This window comes from Zingiber officinale, chromosome 5B, assembly GCF_018446385.1.
Source record: "Zingiber officinale cultivar Zhangliang chromosome 5B, Zo_v1.1, whole genome shotgun sequence".
Lineage (NCBI taxonomy): Eukaryota > Viridiplantae > Streptophyta > Magnoliopsida > Zingiberales > Zingiberaceae > Zingiber > Zingiber officinale.
Window position 1 is genome coordinate 63,018,884 of NC_055995.1, and position 19,155 is coordinate 63,038,038.

The following is a 19,155-nucleotide window of genomic DNA, read 5'->3' on the forward strand; positions in this document are numbered from 1 at the left end:
GTCAAGAAGCTCCATTGTGCTCTCCAGTATCTTGAACCAAGCCTGGGCATCCCAGGGCTCAGTCGTGCCTGAGAAACTTTCTGGCTTCAACTTCAGCCACTATATCAGGTATGCTTCTTGTCGTTTAGGTGCTGTGGCGCCTTCCAGGACAGCTGGTGGAACCTCAGCCACCACTGGGGTCTCCACATTGATAGTTGGGGGAGGGGGAGGAACTGGCTGCTGATTTGCCATCAGATTGGCGATTACTTGTTGCTGCTCTGCTACTTGTCTCTGGAGTTGAGCAACAACTTCACAGAGATTAGGCTCAGTTGTTCTGGGCTCTTCGTTCTCCTAAGCTCGGTCCTCAGTACGAGCGGTACGGGGGCGCCCTCTTCTTGCCATCTAGTCATGCAAAGAGAGAAAACTTGAAATCGTCCCTATACTCTCTAGACATATATATATATAAACATAGAAAGAAAACAAAAACAAGAACTTTTATCTTACTTAAACACATATAAGCAAATACTTAAAGGATTTCTCTATACTGCAATTAATAAGGAAAGGCATAATAAATAAAAAAAATTAAGTACTTTCTTACTTGAAGACGGCAAGGCTGATGCTGATGCGTGTGTGATGCTGGAGAATGGGGACTGCTCTGATACCAACCTGTAACGACCACCCTCCTTACTACTACTCTCTAAGGGTGGACGCTACTTAACTACTCATTCTACTTAACTGATATTGCTTACTCTAAAGATAGTAACACTTAACCCCCTTTAACTGATCCGGAAAATAAGAACAGAACATGTAACTTATAGCAACTAATGCATGCAATTCAAGTGTAATGACTGTATCATATTAAAATTTCCAGGCAACCTTAGCTAACAATAAGGAAAATAGTTAACCCATCAATGAATCCCCTAACAGCACGAAATAGAAAATATGATTCAAAAATTTTCTTATCAACTTAAATAAGGAATTAATCTTAATAAATTCTTTAGCAAGGTCCCAAGGCTTCCATAGTCCAGACATCACACATCCATCCCACACCTCCTTGTCGCCTTCCTTCACTGTAGCTTTCCTTTTCCTTTTTCTACAGTAAGAGGAAATGCAACTATAAGCGGATGCTTAGAAAGCGCTATCTAACTCGTAAAACTCGGATATGCATGTGTACAAAAAGGAATCTAGAAACTGAATGCTTTAAAAGAAAAGCTGCTCATGCTCATCTAATAGCAAAGGAACCGAAATCAAAGAAATCAATACTGCAAAGCTAAAGGACCGGCTGGTCATACCTGTCAAGCTAACAGAGGAATCAAAATAGACTGAAATGCTAAACATGTAAGGCTGCTCATGCTTGCAAATAGCATTAAGAAAGTCTAAACAGCATGCTAGAATAAAAGAGCTAAACTTGCTGGTTTTTAAACCTATGTGAAGCTTATTTCATTTATTCCTAAACTTATACTCTTATACTTCAAAATAATAATCTCTTGGACCCAGGCTTAGTACCATTGCGCGCTCCCTAATAGAAACTGAGGTAGCGAGCCACCAGTCCTACGAGGGTAAAGACCTTGGTCTTACCAGGGCCAAGACCTCGGAATTGGTCACCTGGATTTATTTAACGACAACCTCGGAAGTCGGGTACTAGCCTTTTCAAATAAAATACATATTATCTTTAAATACTCCTAAAATGAAGTACCTCGGCATTTCTTTAAACACTTGGTGTATGTTCGATCTCAAATTCTGGAATTTGGGATTAAATTAATTCCTTGGTCTTTTCTTACTTATAACTACTCAAATATGTGATCTGTTCATGCTCAATAACTCAACACGAACTAAAAACAAGCAAACTGGGATGCTAAAGGAACATCTAAAACTGCATGCTGGAGCGTAGGTAAGGCTGTCCGTGCTAATTGAAAAGCAGAAAAAGTCTAAACGGCATGGTTCAAATAAAGCTGTTCTTATTCATTGCAGTAACAGAGCAAACCAACATGGTATACTTAAAACACAGGCTGTTCATGCTCCCTAAATCAGTAACAAAACTAAAAACTGAAATACTAACATGCACAATCAAGAAGCAAGAAAACTCAACTAACATGCTAAGGGTAAGGGGTTGTTCGTACCCCATAAATAGCAAAAGAAAATCTAAACTTGCTGGAATTAGACTTCTATTAATTGTTTGTTGAAAAACTCAAACTAAAGAAGGAAACAAAGATCCGAAAACTACTCCTACTACAGGCGAGAGCACTTACCTATGTGTTCTTGAACTTACAGCCGAGAAGAGAAGCTTCTAAGGTTTTAGAGGGCTTGAAATCTCGGCCTTTTTTTCGTGCCTACAGGTTCTCCTCGACGAGAGGGTCTCGAATCTGTGAAGAGCTCACGGAATTACCCCTTGGATGGCCACCGGAGATGAAGCCCTAGCTTTGGCTTCGTTTTCGCCCAAGCAGTGCTGTCGCACGCTAGAGAGGAGAGGATGAGACGGTTTTGGTCGTGAGGAAATAACCCAATTCCTTTTTATACCAATGGGTATTCTCAGTTTCAGTTATTACTTAAATATATTTCGCCATCACTTTGATCACGAAACACCTGCTTGAGCGCTTGGCTATCGCGCTTCGCTTAAGTCTTGGATCGGGTCGGAGGTCGCGGGTTCGAACCTCGGCTAAACCTCTTTATTTTTTGCAACTTCTTTCTTTTGGTAAAAATACCAAATGAACTCCGAAAATTTCATAAAAATACTCTAAAAATTTCTAAAATTCTGTAGAATATTCCTAAAGCATTTCTAAATATTTATAAGTACTTTTAGAACTCCAAAAAATTGAAATTTGAGGTGTTACAATAAGAGTCCTAGTCTATTGTGCACATTCCCAATTTCCTTCTTAGGTTCAAGTTAAGTTTGGTGTTTTTAAGTTTGAATTATTGTTATGTAACCACAAGTGCACGGTTTCATCGTCATTAATAAAAAGATATCGATCCCACAGGGACTGTTGATTAAGCACTAGTTAACTTCACACGATGAATTATCTAGACAAACATAAGATTGGTTGGAAAAGAAAGTAAGAGAAAGAGAAGAGAGAATAGATGGTGGATCTTGAGAGGGGTTGAGCTAAGAGGATGTGAGAGATGGGTTGAGGTGTGATTCTAGGATTTTGGTTTCCTTGTGATGCTAGGCGATGTTACATAGATTGTTTAATTCCTATCCTCTATGTTCATGCTCTTGTAGGAAGTTAGATGCACTACCGACTCTCCCCTACAGTGGATAAGCCGGCATGATCTCCTATCCATGTCCTATGCTACTAAATGGAAGTGATTTCTATGAAGTTCATTAGGGCAGCCTGTCACTAACGCCCCTCAGTCATACAACATAGAAACACACTAACACACAATAACATAGAAATAGAAATAGTGATTATGCCTGATCCCCTACTTCCTTATGGAAATTTTCTTCTCCTTTCAAGGTGATACCCTAGACGTCCATTAGCGGGGCAGCCTGTCACTGACGCCCCTCTGTCATATGATCTAGGGTATCCCTCCTACGGGATTAACAATTATACACAACCATTTGATAAAACATGCAAAAGATATATATAAGCTTCACACACTTGTTGTGATTCCGCAAGTGCACAGATTCGTCGTCAATAATAAAGATTATCGATCCCATGAGGACTGGTTATAAGCACTAGTGATGGAACACTTAGGATTAGCTACACTATTGATGGTTGTAAGTAATCTAAGAAAAGAGATTGGGAACCGGAAATAAGAATTAGCAACGAGAAGTAATCAACCTGGTTTATGAAGAGTTCTAGGAGTTCGGTTTCATTGTGGTGGTATTGATGTATCACATACTATCCTATACTCATTGTCCATCAGCATGCATTCACCGGAAGCTAAAGCAACTATCCTTAAGCAGCAAACAAAGATGACTCCTATGATATTCTGTTACAGTTAACCCCTGTCACTAGGGCAGCTTGGTAGATCACAAGGACACAACTCTAATTGATGTTATCAAGGATAGAATTAAGGAGCTTAGTTTGGTCTCTTACTTCCTTATGGAGGAGTCGCCTCCCCTTTCAAGAAAGTACCCTAGATGTCCGTGAACAGGTTACCCCTGTCACTAGGGCCCCTCGGGTGTACAATCTATAGTATTCCCTCTACAAGGTTGTCAATTCCTACACAATCAATCAACACGATATAGAGATCGAGTAGTCGAAACAAAGCAAGCGAAATCATTCAATGAATATAAGCATAATATGAGTCTTACATCAAAACCAATCCACAATTACTCTCTCATCCTATAACAAGGACTCTACTCCATAAACGCCGGAGAAAAATCCAAAGACATGATGTATTTAAACATACAATTCTCAAACACGAAGAGAGAAAAAAGAAGTATGCCTATCCAACGACGACGAGTGATCTTCGGATCCAATCCTTTACTTTTGGAGTTGATGTGGTGATGAAAGATCATTGGACCGATGTCCTGGACGGCGTGGAACAGCACTAGAGTGATTCTCCTGTTGACAGCTCGCTTCCCGGCTCCCCCGCGAGGAAAAGGGTTAAAACCCTTTTATAGGCTAGGGTGCAGCTGCGGCAGCATGGTCGTGCCTTTCTTTGTCTCTGGCTGCGCTGCACGGTCGTGCCAATTGGCACGGCCGTGTGAACTCCGGGCTCGGCTCCTGGGACATGCCCATGCAGGGTTGCACGGCCGTGTGCTGCATGGTTGCGGTCCTGAGAGGCCACGGCCGTGCAGGGTTGCATGGTCGTTCCTTGCTTGGCTGCTGGCTGTGAGGTATGGTCGTATATGGTTGGACGGTCATTCCTTACTTGGCTGCTGGCTGTGAGGCACGACCGTGCAGGGCTACACGGTCGTGCTCAAATCCCTCTCTAGATTGGCAACACGGTCATGCAAGATTGCACGGTCGTGCTCTCTGCTTTGTTCTGGTGCATCGGCAATCATCGTTTTCTCTCCAAAAATTATCCCTATCAACACAAAACCAAACAAAGAGCAAATATTCGAACAAAAGAGTATATATGATGAATACATGATAAAAGAGGTGATCATGCAAGGAATATATATGTAATGACCCAAATTTCCTCATTCCAAGTCCTAATAGCATTTAAAAATATTTAGAAATGCTTTAGAAATATTCTAAAGATTTTTAGAGTATTTTTATGTAATTTTTGGAGTTCGTTTGGTATTTTTACTAAACGAAAGAAGTTTCGACAAAAATAATATCCAAGCCAAGATTCGAACCGGAGACCTCCGGCCGAGCCAACTCTTAAGCAAATCCGGCTGACCAAGTGCCCAAGCGGGTGTTGCAAATTAAAAGGAGAACAAAATTTATTTAAGCCGTAGTTAGGAAATAGGAAATAAATGGGAATAAAAGGTTCGGATGAGGAATCGAACCCGCGACCTCTGACCCGGTCAGAGGTTTCGGCGAAACGTGGCTAGCCAAGTGTTCAAGCGGGCGTTGCTGATTAAAGGAGGAGTGAAAATTATTTAAGTGGTAGTTAATAAACAGAAAATAAATTGGAAAAAACGGGTTGCGGCTGAGATTCGAACCCGCGACCTCCGACCCGAACCTTAAGCGAACCCGGCTGACCAAGTGCCCAAGCGGGCGATTCTGTTTAGAAAAGGTAGCAAAATTTATTTAAGAAGTTAACAGAATATTGGAGATTATAAAAAGGATAAGTTAGGAGAGGGTTTTATTTCGCGTGACCTAGAAACCTTTCTCCTCTCCTTTCTTCTACGCGCGGCGACGGCGATTTCTCGGGCGGAAACAAGCCAGAGCTAGGCTTCTCTCCGGCGGCCAGCGAAGGCCAAATTCTGAAAGTTCTTCACCTCCTTAAGATCCTCTCGTCGAAGAGAAGTCGTGGGCACGAAGAAGAGCCAAAATCTCAAACTCTCCGAAAACCCTAGAAGTTTAATTCGGATTGTAAGACCAAGAAACCAAGGTAAGTGCTACTCACCTGTGGTAAGGGTAGTTTCGAACTTTGATTTAGTGTTTCTTTTAGTTTTCGGAATATGCTGTAAAGGATTGTGGTTGCTTGGGAATTTAGAGTAGATCCAAGATTTGTTTTTCCCTTGTAATTAGAAATTCGGATTTTTATGTGAGCTTATAGTGCAGATTTTTAATTAAGCCTATAGTGTAGATTTTAATTAAGCTTATAGTGCAGATTTTTATGTAGGCTTATAGTGCATATTTTAATTAAGCTTATAGTACAGACTTTTAATTAACCTTATAGTGCAGATTTTAATTAAACTTATAATGTAGATTTTTATGTAAGCTTATAGTGCAGATTTTAATTAAGCTTGTAGTGCAGATTTTAATTAAGCTTATAGTGCAGATTTTTGGTGGAATTTATAGTGCAGATTTTAATTAAGCCTATAGTACAGATTTTAATTAAGCTTATAGTGCAGATTTTTATGTAAGCTTATAGTGCAGATTTTAATTAAGCCTATAGTGCAGACTTTTAATTAAGCTTATAGTGCAGATTTTAATTAAGCTTATAATGCAGATTTTTATGTAAGCTTATAGTGCAGATTTTAATTAAGCTTATAGTGCAGATTTTTATGTAAGCTTATAGTGCAGCTTTTAATTAAGGTTGTAGTGCATATTTTAATTAGGCTTATAGTGCAGATTTTTATGTAAGCTTATAGTGCAGATTTTAATTAAGCTTATAGTGCAGATTTTGATTAAGTTTATAGTGCAGATTTTTGGTGGAACTTGTAGTTAGATTTTTGGTGGAATTTATAGTGTAGATTTTAATTAAGCGTATATTGCAGATTTTAATTAAGCTTATAGTGCAGATTTTTATGTAAACTTATAGTGCAGATTTTAATTAAGCTTATAGTGCAGATTTTAATTAAGTTTATGATGCAGATTTTTGGTGAAATTTATAGTGCAGATTTTAATTAAGCTTATAGTGCAGATTTTAATTAAGCTTATAGTGCAGATTTTTATGTAAGCTTATAGTGCAGATTTTAATTAAGCTTATAGTGTAGATTTTAATTAATTTTATAGTGCAGATTTTTTATGGAACTTGTAGTGCAGATTTTTGGTGGAATTTATAGTGCAGATTTTTTGTGGAACTTGTAGTGCAGATTTTTGGTGGAACTTATAGTGCAGTTTTTTAAAAAAAGATTATAGTGCAGTTGGTTAAGTATTATAGTGCAGAATTTATGTTTGCATAGTATGCAGAAATAGTGTAGCATAGAATGCAGAATCTTGATTAGTATAGAATGCAGAATTTTGATTAGCATAGTATGCATATTTTTGTTTATGCATTTCAAAGTTAGAATTTGCTTAAACATTTCAGTTTTTAAAGAACCATTCTTTTATTAGAGGTATTAACAAGTATAAGAAAGATAAAGAAAAGAAAGAAAAAGGTCAAGGCCTTAAGTAGATCCCAAAGTCAAGACTTTAGGGATTTTGGCACACAAGGTGCTCGTTAAAATGCCAAGGCATTTAAAGAAGAAGTAATTAAGATAAATTAGCTTATGAATCAGTATTTTACTTTTATCAGTGGCACTGTGCTGGACTCTTAGTTGTCATTGGGTTGGGCTCCCATAGTCGTCCCTAGGTTTAGATAACCTAGTAAACACTACTAGATTCGGGACTAGCTACCTCGGGTCTAGTTAGGGATGCGCGCATAGCAAGTACAGTTATCGGGCCCATCAGCAGATTGATTATTATTTTTATCTATTATGAAAATAGTTTTCAAAACTTCACAAATTAATTACGTGAATACAGTTCAGATTCAACATTAGCCTAGCATCAGTTTAGCTCAGCTTATGTATCAGTTCAGTTAAATTTATTATTCTGAAGTATAAAAGTATATGTTTTGAACAAGTGAAATAAGCTTTACATGTTTAGCATTTCAGCATGTCTTGTTTCTTTTGCTATTAGATGAGCATATGTAGTATTTCCTTTAAAGCATTTAGTTTTAGATTTATTTTATTCACATACATATTCGAGTTTTGTGAGTTAGATAGCGCTTACTAAGTAATTTTGCTTATAGTTGCATTTTCCTCTTACTGCAGATAAAGGAAAGGAAAAGCTATAGCAAAGGAAGGCGACAAGGAGGTGCGGATGGATATGTGATGCCTGGACTATAAAAGCCTTGGGAGTTAGCATAAGAATTTATTAAGAGTGTCATTTATTAAGAATGTATTAGATGAGTCATTTAGTCTTTCGCTGCTAGTTAATTGTATGTTTTGAGTTCTCCGAGAGTTTTAGGAATTACTATCAACATGTGAACAAGGATAGTTAAGTAAAGTTAGTAGTCCAGAAGCACTCTGCCCTCACAAACTAGTAGCGAGGAGGGTGGGGTGTTACAAGTTGGTATCAGAGCAGTTCCTATTCTCTAGCATCACACATCAACACCAGCCTTGCCGTCTTCAAGTAAGAAAGTATTTAAAATTCTTTTATTAGTATGCTTTTCCTTATTAATTGTAGCATAGAGAAACCCTTAGAAATATTTGTTTATAAGTGCTAAAGTGAGATAAAAGTTTTTGATCGCTGAGCAAAGTAACAGTTAAGGACAAGTACCCTCTTCCCAGAATAGATGATCTATTTGATCAGTTAAAGGGGGCAATAGTGTATCAGTTAAAGGGGGCAATAGTGTATCAGTTAAAGGGGGAAATAGTGTTATCTAAAATAGACCTGCGCTCTGGGTACCCTCAGTTGGAAGTGAAAGGAAGTAATACACCCAGAACATCTTCCAGAACTAGATATGGACACTACGAATACGTAGTCATGCCATTTGGGGTGACTAATACACCTACGGCCACCAGGGACTTTATAGCATGTCTTCCAAGGACCACTAATGGGTACGATGCGATATGAGTGATAGTGGACCGAGAAGTTAAGAAGACTAAGGGACAAAGGAGTACCACTAGTAAAGGTCATCTGGCAGAACCAGAAGCACGAGGAAATTACTTGGGAGTGTGAGGATAGCATGAGGCAGAAATATCCAGAATTATTCTAAGTTTGAGGACGAACTTTTTATAAGGTATGGGGGATTATAACGACCCAAATTTCTTCATTCCAAGTCCTAATAGCATTTAAAAATATTTACAAATGCTTTAGAAATATTCTAAAGATTTTTAGAAATTTTTAGAGTATTTTTATGTAATTTTTGGAGTTCGTTTGGTATTTTTACTAAATGAAAGAAGTTTCGACAAAAATAATATCCAAGCATAGATTCGAACCAGAGACCTCCGGCTGAGCCAACTCTTAAGCAAATCCGGCTGACCAAGTGCCCAAGCGGGCATTGCTGATTAAAAGGAGAACAAAATTTATTTAAGCAGTAGTTAGGAAATAGGAAATAAATGGGAATAAAAGGTTCAGATGAGGAATCGAACCCGCGACCTCTGACCCGGTTAGAGGTTTCGGCGAAACGCGGCTAGCCAAGTGTTCAAGCGGGCGTTGCTGATTAAAGGAGGAGTGAAAATTATTTAAGTGGTAGTTAATAAACAGAAAATAAATTGGAAAAAAAGGGTTGCGGCCGAGATTCGAACCCATGACCTCCGACCCAAACCTTAAGCGAACCCGGCTGACCAAGTGCCCAAGCGAGCGATTCTATTTAGAAAAGGTAGCAAAATTTATTTAAGAAGTTAACAAAATATGGAGATTATAAAAAGGATAAGTTAGGAGAGGGTTTTATTTCCCGTGACCTAGAAACCTTTCTCCTCTCCTTTCTTCTGCGCGCGACGACGGTGATTTCTCGAGTGGAAACAAGCCGGAGCTAGGCTTCTCTCCGGTGGCTGACGAAGGGAAAATTCTGAGAGTTCTTCACCTCCTTAAGATCCTCTCGTCGAAGAGAAGCCGTGGGCACGAAGAAGAGCCAAAATCTCAAGCTCTCCGAAAACCCTAGAAGCCTAATTCAGATTGTAAGACCAAGAAACCAAGGTGAGTGCTACTCACCTGCGGTAAGGGTAGTTTCGAACTTTGATTTAGTGTTTCTTTTAGTTTTCGGAATATGCTGTAAAGGATTGTGGTTGCTTGGGAATTTAAAGTAGATCCAAGATTTGTTTTTCCCTTGTAATTAGAAATTCAGATTTTTATGTGAGCTTATAGTGCAGATTTTTAATTAAGCCTATAGTGCAGATTTTAATTAAGCTTATAGTGCAGATTTTTATGTAGGCTTATAGTGCAGATTTTAATTAAGCTTATAGTGTAGATTTTAATTAAGCTTATAGTGCAGACTTTTAATTAAGCTTATAGTGCAGATTTTAATTAAGCTTATAATGCAGATTTTTATGTAAGCTTATAGTGCAGATTTTAATTAAGCTTGTAGTGCAGATTTTAATTAAGCTTATAGTGCAGATTTTAATTAAGTTTATAGTGCAAATTTTGGGTGGAATTTATAGTGCAGATTTTAATTAAGCCTATAGTGCAGATTTTAATTAAGCTTATAGTGCAGATTTTTATGTAAGCTTATAGTGCAGATTTTAATTAAACCTATAGTGCAGACTTTTAATTAAGCTTATAGTGCAGATTTTAATTAAGCTTATAATGCAGATTTTTATGTAAGCTTATAGTGTAGATTTTAATTAAGCTTATAGTGCAGATTTTAATTAAGCTTATAGTGCAGATTTTAATTAAGCTTATAATGCAGATTTTTATGTAAGCTTATAGTGCAGATTTTAATAAAGCTTGTAGTGCAGATTTTAATTAAGCATATAGTGCAGATTTTTATGTAAGCTTATAGTGCAGATTTGATTAAGTTTATAGTGCAGATTTTTTGTGGAACTTGTAGTGCAGATTTTTGGTGGAATTTATAGTGCAGATTTTAATTAAGCCTATAGTGCATATTTTAATTAAGCTTATAGTGCAGATTTTTATGTAAGCTTATAGTGCAGATTTTAATTAAGCTTATAGTGCAGATTTTAATTAAGTTTATAGTGCAGATTTTTGGTGGGATTTATAGTGCAGATTTTAATTAAGCCTATAGTGCAGATTTTAATTAAGCTTATAGTGCAGATTTTTATGTAAGCTTATAGTGCAGATTTTAATTAAGCTTATAATGCAGATTTTAATTAAGTTTATAGTGCAGATTTTTGGTAGAACTTGTAGTGCAGATTTTTGGTGGAATTTATAGTGCAGATTTTTGGTGGAACTTGTAGTGCAGATTTTTGGTGGAACTTATAGTGCAGTTTTTTAAAAAAAGATTATAGTGCAGTTGGTTAAGTATTATAGTGCAGAATTTATGTTTGCATAGTATGCAGAAATAGTGTAGCATAGAATGCAGAATCTTGATTAGTATAGTATGCAGAATTTTGATTAGCATAGTATGCAGATTTTCGTTTATGCATTTCAAAGTTAGAATTTGCTTAAACATTTCAGTTTTTAAAGAAGCATTCTTTTATTAGAGGTATTAACAAGTATAAGAAAGATAAAGAAAAGAAAGAAAAAGGCCAAGGCCTTAAGTAGATTCCAAAGTCAAGACTTTAGGGATTTTGGCACACAAGGTGCTCGTTAAAATGTCAAGGCATTTAAAGAAGAAGTAATTAAGATAAATCAGCTTATGAATCAGTATTTTACTTTTATCAGTGGCACTGTGCTGGACTCTTAGTTGTCCTTGGGTTGGGCTCCCATAGTCGTCCCTAGATTTAAATAACCTAGTAAACCCTACTAGATTCGGGACTAGCTACCTCGGGTCTAGTTAGGGATACGCGCATAGCAAGTACAGTTGCTGGGCCCATCAGCAGATTGATTATTATTTTTATCTATTATGAAAATAGTTTTCAAAACTTCACAAATCAATTACGTGAATACAGTTCAGATTCAGCATTAGCCTAGCATCAGTTTAGCTCAGCTTATGTATCAGTTCAGTTAAATTTATTATTCTGAAGTATAAAAGTATAAGTTTTGAACAAGTGAAATAAGCTTTACATGTTTAGCATTTCAGCATGTCTTGTTTGTTTTGCTATTAGATGAGCATGTGTAGTATTTCCTTTAAAGCATTCAGTTTTAGATTTATTTTATTCACATGCATATTCGAGTTTTGTGAGTTAGATAGCGCTTACTAAGCAATTTTGCTTATAGTTGAATTTTCCTCTTACTGCAAATAAAGGAAAGGAAAAGTTATAGCAAAGGAAGGCGATAAGGAGGTGTGGATGGATGTGTGATGCCTGGATTATAGAAGCCTTGGGATTTAGCATAAGAATTTATTAAGAGTGCCATTTATTAAGAATGTATTAGATGGGTCATTTAGTCTTCCGCTGCTAGTTACTTGTATGTTTTGAGTTCTCCGAGAGTTTTAAGAATTACTATCAACATGTGAACATGGATAGTTAAGTAGAGTTAGTAGTCCAATAGCGCTCCGCCCTCACAGACTAGTAGCGAGGAGGGTGGGGTGTTACAATATACGTTTAACGCAAGTGAATGTGCGCTAAAATATGCATAAACGATCATAATATTTACGCACATCAACACTCATTTCATCAAACATGAACAAGGCATTAACAAATCATTGAATAAAAATATGGCAAATCCACATAGTTTTTACATCTCCATCACAACACATATACTCCCTAATCCTAGAAAGGAGATCTACTCCATTGCAAAGGAAGAACATCCCCAAAACATAAAGTAAAGCATACTTACAATCCTAGATGTGAGAAGAAGGGGAAGAAGTAATGTTTGCCGATGTTTCCAATATCTTGGGGATGCCTCCTTGCTCCAGAGATGGGCGGATCATCAAGGGATGGAGGTGAATGAAGCTCTAGGTTTTCTCCCTAAGGGGATAACCCTTCCCCAAGGAGAGGGACGAAGTCCCAAACCAAATAGAGTCAAAGAATGAGGTTCTTGACCCTTTTATACCTCCTCCAAACTGCCCAGAAAAACTAGGATTATAGGGGTCCGGTAAATCAGGTTGTTTACCCATTATACCTGGTTTTTTACCCATTAAACCAGGTTTTCTCGTGATTTACCCTAAACCAAAGTTGTATCTCTTGAAATTATCTACAATCTAATATTTCGTTCAAGCCCTGGCTCCAACTGAGCCGAAAGTTATGGCGGTTCAAAGTTTGATCTGCAGTCTAGACGGAGGTCCAGATGAACCCGCGGTTGGGAGGCACGGCCCTGCCATTTAGCACGGGTAGATAATGCTATCTCTCTATTGGATCTATAGTAAAGTTGTAGACCTTGAAGTTAGATAGGTTTTAGTAAAAAGAACAGCCCAAAACTCCAACTGAGCGCAAAGTTACGATCGGCCTGCAATCTGCCCAGAATTCAGCACAACTCTGTTTTGGCGTGGCACGACCGTGTGAGATCCACACGGCCTCACCGCACTTCCTCTCAGGTTGAGTCACACGGTCGTATGGGTCACACAGTCGTGGCCTTCTTCTTCTCTGCCAAAGTTACACGACCATGTGGATTCACACGGTCATGGCCTTCTTCGCCTTTGGAAAGTTGGCACGGTCGTGCCATTTAACATGGTCGTGTGATGCCTGACCACAAGATATTTACATGGTCGTGTGGCTCACACAGTCGTGGCTTGATTTTCCTCTGGTGGGGGAGCACGGTCGTGTGGGTCACATGGCTTTGGCTTGATTTCTTCCAAAATTGTTCTCGTGTACGTTTTTGCTCCATTTTTGCTCCAATATGCGTCATGTCAATCAAAATATGCAAAGAGTAGATCTCCAAACAGAATATAATAGAAGTATGACATTAAAATAAAATAAGGTGCAATGAACATAGATTATGCTCATGAAACATAAGTAGATGTGCGTCAAGATATGCATAAAAGTGTATATAATCTATGCACATCAATTATGTGTATGTTTGGATTGATAATTCTTAGCTATTTATTGAGATTTAAGTTAATAATTGGTAATTTGATTGATTTGAATTAGGTTATTTTAAAATTTTAATTAGGTTAAATTAAGGCATTAATTAAATTTAGTTCTCAACTAAGGTTATCCTAAATTACCAATTAAGGTTAGATTAATTAAAGTAAAATTAAATTTGATTTTAATTTAAAAGTTTAAGTTTAAATTTAATTGTAATTTTAAGTTTTAAGTTTAATTTTGATTTTAAATTTTTGAGTTTTAAGCTAAGTTTAAATTTGATTTTAATTTTAAGTTTTAAGTTTAAATTTGATTTTAATTTTAAGTTTTAAGTTTAAATTTGATTTTAATTTTTAATTTTTAAGTTAAGTTTCAATTTGATTTTAATTTTAAGTTTTAAGTAAATTTAATTTAATTTAATTTAATCTTTATTCATCTTACCAAATTTATATTTTTAATCAGGGAATCTTATAATTTTGTGAGATCAGTTAAGTTAAATTTCAAGATTTGGTTTAACTTGTGTTAAATTCAAGTTTAGTTTTGGCTTCAATAAGCAGACATTCTTTGGATAAACGTCTAAACTGTGGTGAGTCACTTAGATATCATTAGAGTAACCACACTTTTGAAAATTTTCAAATAGTCTTGTCCACTGAATTGGGTACAAAACTTTGGTTTAACCAGTTAGGATTGGTAAGGGGTAGCTTCAATTAATTCCGCTAAGTCAAATGTACCAGGTCGAAGTTATATCTTTCTAGACATATATAGACAGAGTTTCCCTAACATACTATCATCCAAAACTTCTCCAGTACTATTTATTAAGTTAAATTTGTGTCCCTATTTAACCTAGTTATAATTACCCAGCTAAGTAAATTATTATTTTGAAGGTGTCAACTAATTTGGAGCCTCCCTTGAATTATTGAACTATGATTTAAGTTTTAGGTTTATGTCGATTTGCTTTATAATTATAATAAACTTAATTATAGTTTGAGTTTAGATTAACTTTTTATTTATTTACTTTAGATTTAGCTTTTGATTTATTTGATTTTATTTTTTTAGGTTTGTATTTAGTTTAGAAGGTTTAATTTTTGAGATTAAGGTTGAGTTATTTGGTTCATTTTGATTAGGTTTTAGGTAGTATATTTTATTTTTAGGTACATAATACTGATTGAGTCCTACTTGCTTGGTTAGACAAGCTTTTGGAATCGAAGCTTTAGTTAGTTCCTTATTTTGGCTTATAAGTAATATAAATATTTTGTTTGTTGAGTTGAAATTGTATCTGAGTCCAGATTTATACAGCTCGTTGAGATCTAAATATCATATCTAGGTACTTAGATCTGGTTGTAAATTTTTTTAGAAATTCTTTTAGATTAGTTAATTCATTCCTCAAGTCTTTCAACTTGAGTTGGGTTAGTGTTTTCTATTTGGAAATTAAGTTGTTCCTTAAGGTGTCGATTTTCCTTAAGGAGTGTGTTATTTTGTTTTTCTGCTTTAATTAATTGTTTATTAAGACAGGCAATAATTTTAAAGAATTTTGCAGCTAAACTAGATTGTACCTCGTTAGAACCATTGAAAATGAGTACGGACTCATGGCTTGACTCGTATTCAGACTCTTTTTCTTGATCTGAGTTGCTTTCCGATTCAGGTATGATTACCATGAGCATGAGGTAGCTTGCTTGCTTCCGATCTTCTATGTCTGATTCTTCTGAAGACGATTCATCTCAGGTGGCGTGGAGTTGACTTGCAGTCTCACCATTCTACATTTTAATATTAAATACATTGTTAAAAAAATAAGTCTCTCTTCATTACCTTTGAATTAGTCGTGCCCTTATGTAATTCGACCAGCTTGTCCCACAGTTCCTTTGCATTCTCGTGCGAGCTGACGCGGTTTAGTTCTTCCTTCGTCAAACCACACTGAAGTGTATTCAATGCCTTAGAGTCGATCTAGGCCTTCTTCTTGTCCTCTGGATTCCATCTTTCTGGTCGAGAGGTACTTTCATTGCTTTGTCTACCGACGCCTTGTATCCTCGTCAGATGGTGAACCATTGATCGATATCTATCTTCAGGTATACCTCCATTCTTCTCTTCCAGTAGGGGAAGTCATCGCCATTGAAGAGTGGAGGGCAAGTAGTGCTGTAACCTTCACATTGAGTCATATAAAGATAGAACCTTGCACACAACAATAAACTAACAAAGAAATCCCAAGACTAGGTATTGGATTAGCAGTGTGGGAGATAATAAAAGTACTAAAACTCGATTGGTATTGCACCAATTCAAAGTATTTTGCGACGATAAAAACTTGTCCAAAAGAGATGATTACAGCAATTTGAACTAGGTCAAAAATCTTAAAATTGAACGAGAAAAAAAAAGAAGAAAATAAGAGAACCCCCCCCTTTGCTTGATTGATGGTTGCACCAATTCAGAGCGGTACCTCGCTCTGATACCACTTGTTAGATCGTGAGAACGTGAGAAGGGGTGAATCACGTGATTTTAAAATTATTCTTTTCTTTTTAAAACACTAAGTTTTCGGTAAAAATAAAGTTAAGGAGAAAGAAGGAAGAAAGAGAAAGACAAGCGCTAATACAAGTAATTTTTTATTTGGTTTGGAGCCTTCAATGACTCCTACTCCAATGCCCGCACTTGTTGAGTGCTTTGGTTGGGCAATCCACTAATAGTTCGAAATGTTAAAAAATTTAAGTACAAGAACTATAATGAAAGGTTACCGACAATAGAGAAAGTAAATAGAACTTGATTGGTGGTTGTCAGAGGAGCGTTACAGCATTGTAGAAGCTTTTTTAGAGTAGCACGCAAGAGCGAAAGTCAAAGTACTTGTTGTTCTTAAGCTACTAGTCGAAGGCTCCTTTTATAGCCTCATACGAATGCCTAGATCCCCTCCCGGATGCCTGGACTATGCTGACATGGTGAACTCTCGTCGAAACTTCATCCTCGGAGGTTATCCACCTCTGGGCGTTGGATCCCCTTCGGGCGCTTGGATCGTTGACGTGGGTTCGGCTAGTTGAAGAGCTCCAACTTAACTTCTGGATGAGTTTTCCTAGTCCAAGCTCCTGGAGTACCTTCGAGTGCTCTGACCACCTAGTGCCTAGCTAGGCACTTGTCCAGATGAAACTGGTCTGAGCGCCCGGGTCAACTCCGGGCGACCGGATTCCTTCCGGATGCCCAGACAACCTTTTTTACCCTTGTCTTTCCTGTAAAAAGGAGTTAGTCCAGACAATTATAATATGTTTATCCTGTAAAACAAAGATACAACAATAAGATAGTAGTATTAATTAGATCATGTCTCCCATAAACCAGGATCTAGTCACGGTCTCATCTTAGATTTTCCAAATGGACCTAAGATGGACCGACATCTACTGTTCCTTCAACCAGGAACACGTCTCACTGGATCTCTCCTCCGGTGACTTACCTTACTTACTATTTGCAAACTTTCTTGATGTCGGGTCCCTTGACCCACCAGGACTTCTTCCAGATTTCAACCAATCTAGACTTTCTCTTGCTAGATCTCAATCAATCTGGACTTTATGCCATCTATCAACCTAGCTGGAATTCCTTCTACCAGATCTCAATCAATCTGGACTTCGTGCCAACTATCAACCTAGCTGGACTTCAGCCTGGTGTTTCGGTCCTCTAGACCCATCAAGTCTTGTACACTTGGTAGAAAGGTTAGACAAACAACACATCTAACTTTAACCTATTTATTATACATCAAAACCTTATTATCAGTAAAACCTGCACCAACAAGTTCTTTAAAGAACATTACCTTATGGCGAGACTGAAACAAAAATACTCAAGGCTCTAATTTTTTAGGATAAGAAAATAAATGAAAGTTATGGAGAGTCAGGGGAATGTCATGTAGGCGAAACAAAATAAACATCTCGCACATAGTGCGGAATGTATTCAAAGCGAATTGTTGGAGAGGAATGTTGAAGTAGTGGCTTATCTCACATAAGAAGTGGGGGATGGGAAAATGTAAATCTACTTGCAGTTGGTCTTTGAAAAAGGTAATGTGGTCTGGAGGAGGATGATGGGAATGATCTTAAGGGGAAGGAAGGATAATATGGTAGTTCTTGGGGATTTCGTATTGCAGACGAATTAAGTTTCTATCAACGTTATCAAAATCCGAATGAGTAGAAGTATACCAGGAAGCAAAGGACTCTTGAGTCATGTGAAAAGGTAAGGAATATAAAGAAGAACCAGAAAGGGGACTTACTTATTCAGATGGCAAGAGGGGAAATCTGTCAAGGGGAATTATCGGAGAGCAAGTTGAAAAAGACGAAGTGCAAGTGATTTGTTTCTTCATCGTCTAGGGTTTTTAAACATAAGCCATAGGATATAGTTTAACCACAACTATTGGATCAAGAGGGCGGGCTCACAAGGGATCGTTGATTTGCAGAGAGAGAAGTGTCGTTGGTCTGTACGGAGAGGCATGTGTCAGTTGTTGCATCAAATAATATGTTAGTGGGGCACGTTGCATCTATCCATAAATGAGTCTTTATGATGGATGTGACAACAGAATCATTACGCTGAAAAACACCTTTCAACGTATCAATGGTGTAATACTGGACGTGTCTAGCATTGGGCATGCATTTTTCCAAGAAATATAGTTAAGTATAACATTAACGGGTGAGTGGAAACATGTCTGGCCGGTCGAACTAGCAAATTGGGTGATCAGACGAAAGTCAGACTTGGGTCCAATCAGTCGGCTACAAGCCTCTTTTGACTAGACTTGAAGGGGAGGCTAGTGATACATGATATTATGAGCTGACCCATGTATGACATGGCAATCAAGTCAAGGTGACAAGGTAGTCAAAGATCCGATCGGTCATACACTCGGCCAAAGTAAGAGGACCTGGCATCCCGCTCAGTATAAGTCTTTCGGCATATGGCCGGTTGACCCTAATGTCAATCGACCCTATGAGTTTTCTCACATGTCAATCCTCCTTCATATAGCCGGTCGGTAATAACTCCGGTCATATTTACATAGCTCGGCATGCCTGCTGCTCATACATATTGAAAGACAGTTCCTCTTATAAAATAGGTCGGATTTTCATATCTCAAGATCTCACTTCAAAGGCGAGTCTTCACTCATAAGGACGATCGACTTAAAGTATCGATTAAATCTCTAGAGACTCAGTTCCATATTTCTCATAGGAAAGTATCTTGGTATATGGGTAACAGAAGATTCCTCGGATGATTACTGTACATAGTCCAGGCTGACAACCTCTGACGTTCTCTGCCACCTCATAATTGTGGAGGTTATGCGAGGTGATATATAAAGGGATTTTCTCCGTTGGCAAGGTACTCACACCTTACGGCAGTCTTACTTACGCTCACACTTGCTACTATTCTTCTCTCCATTTTCTTGTTCG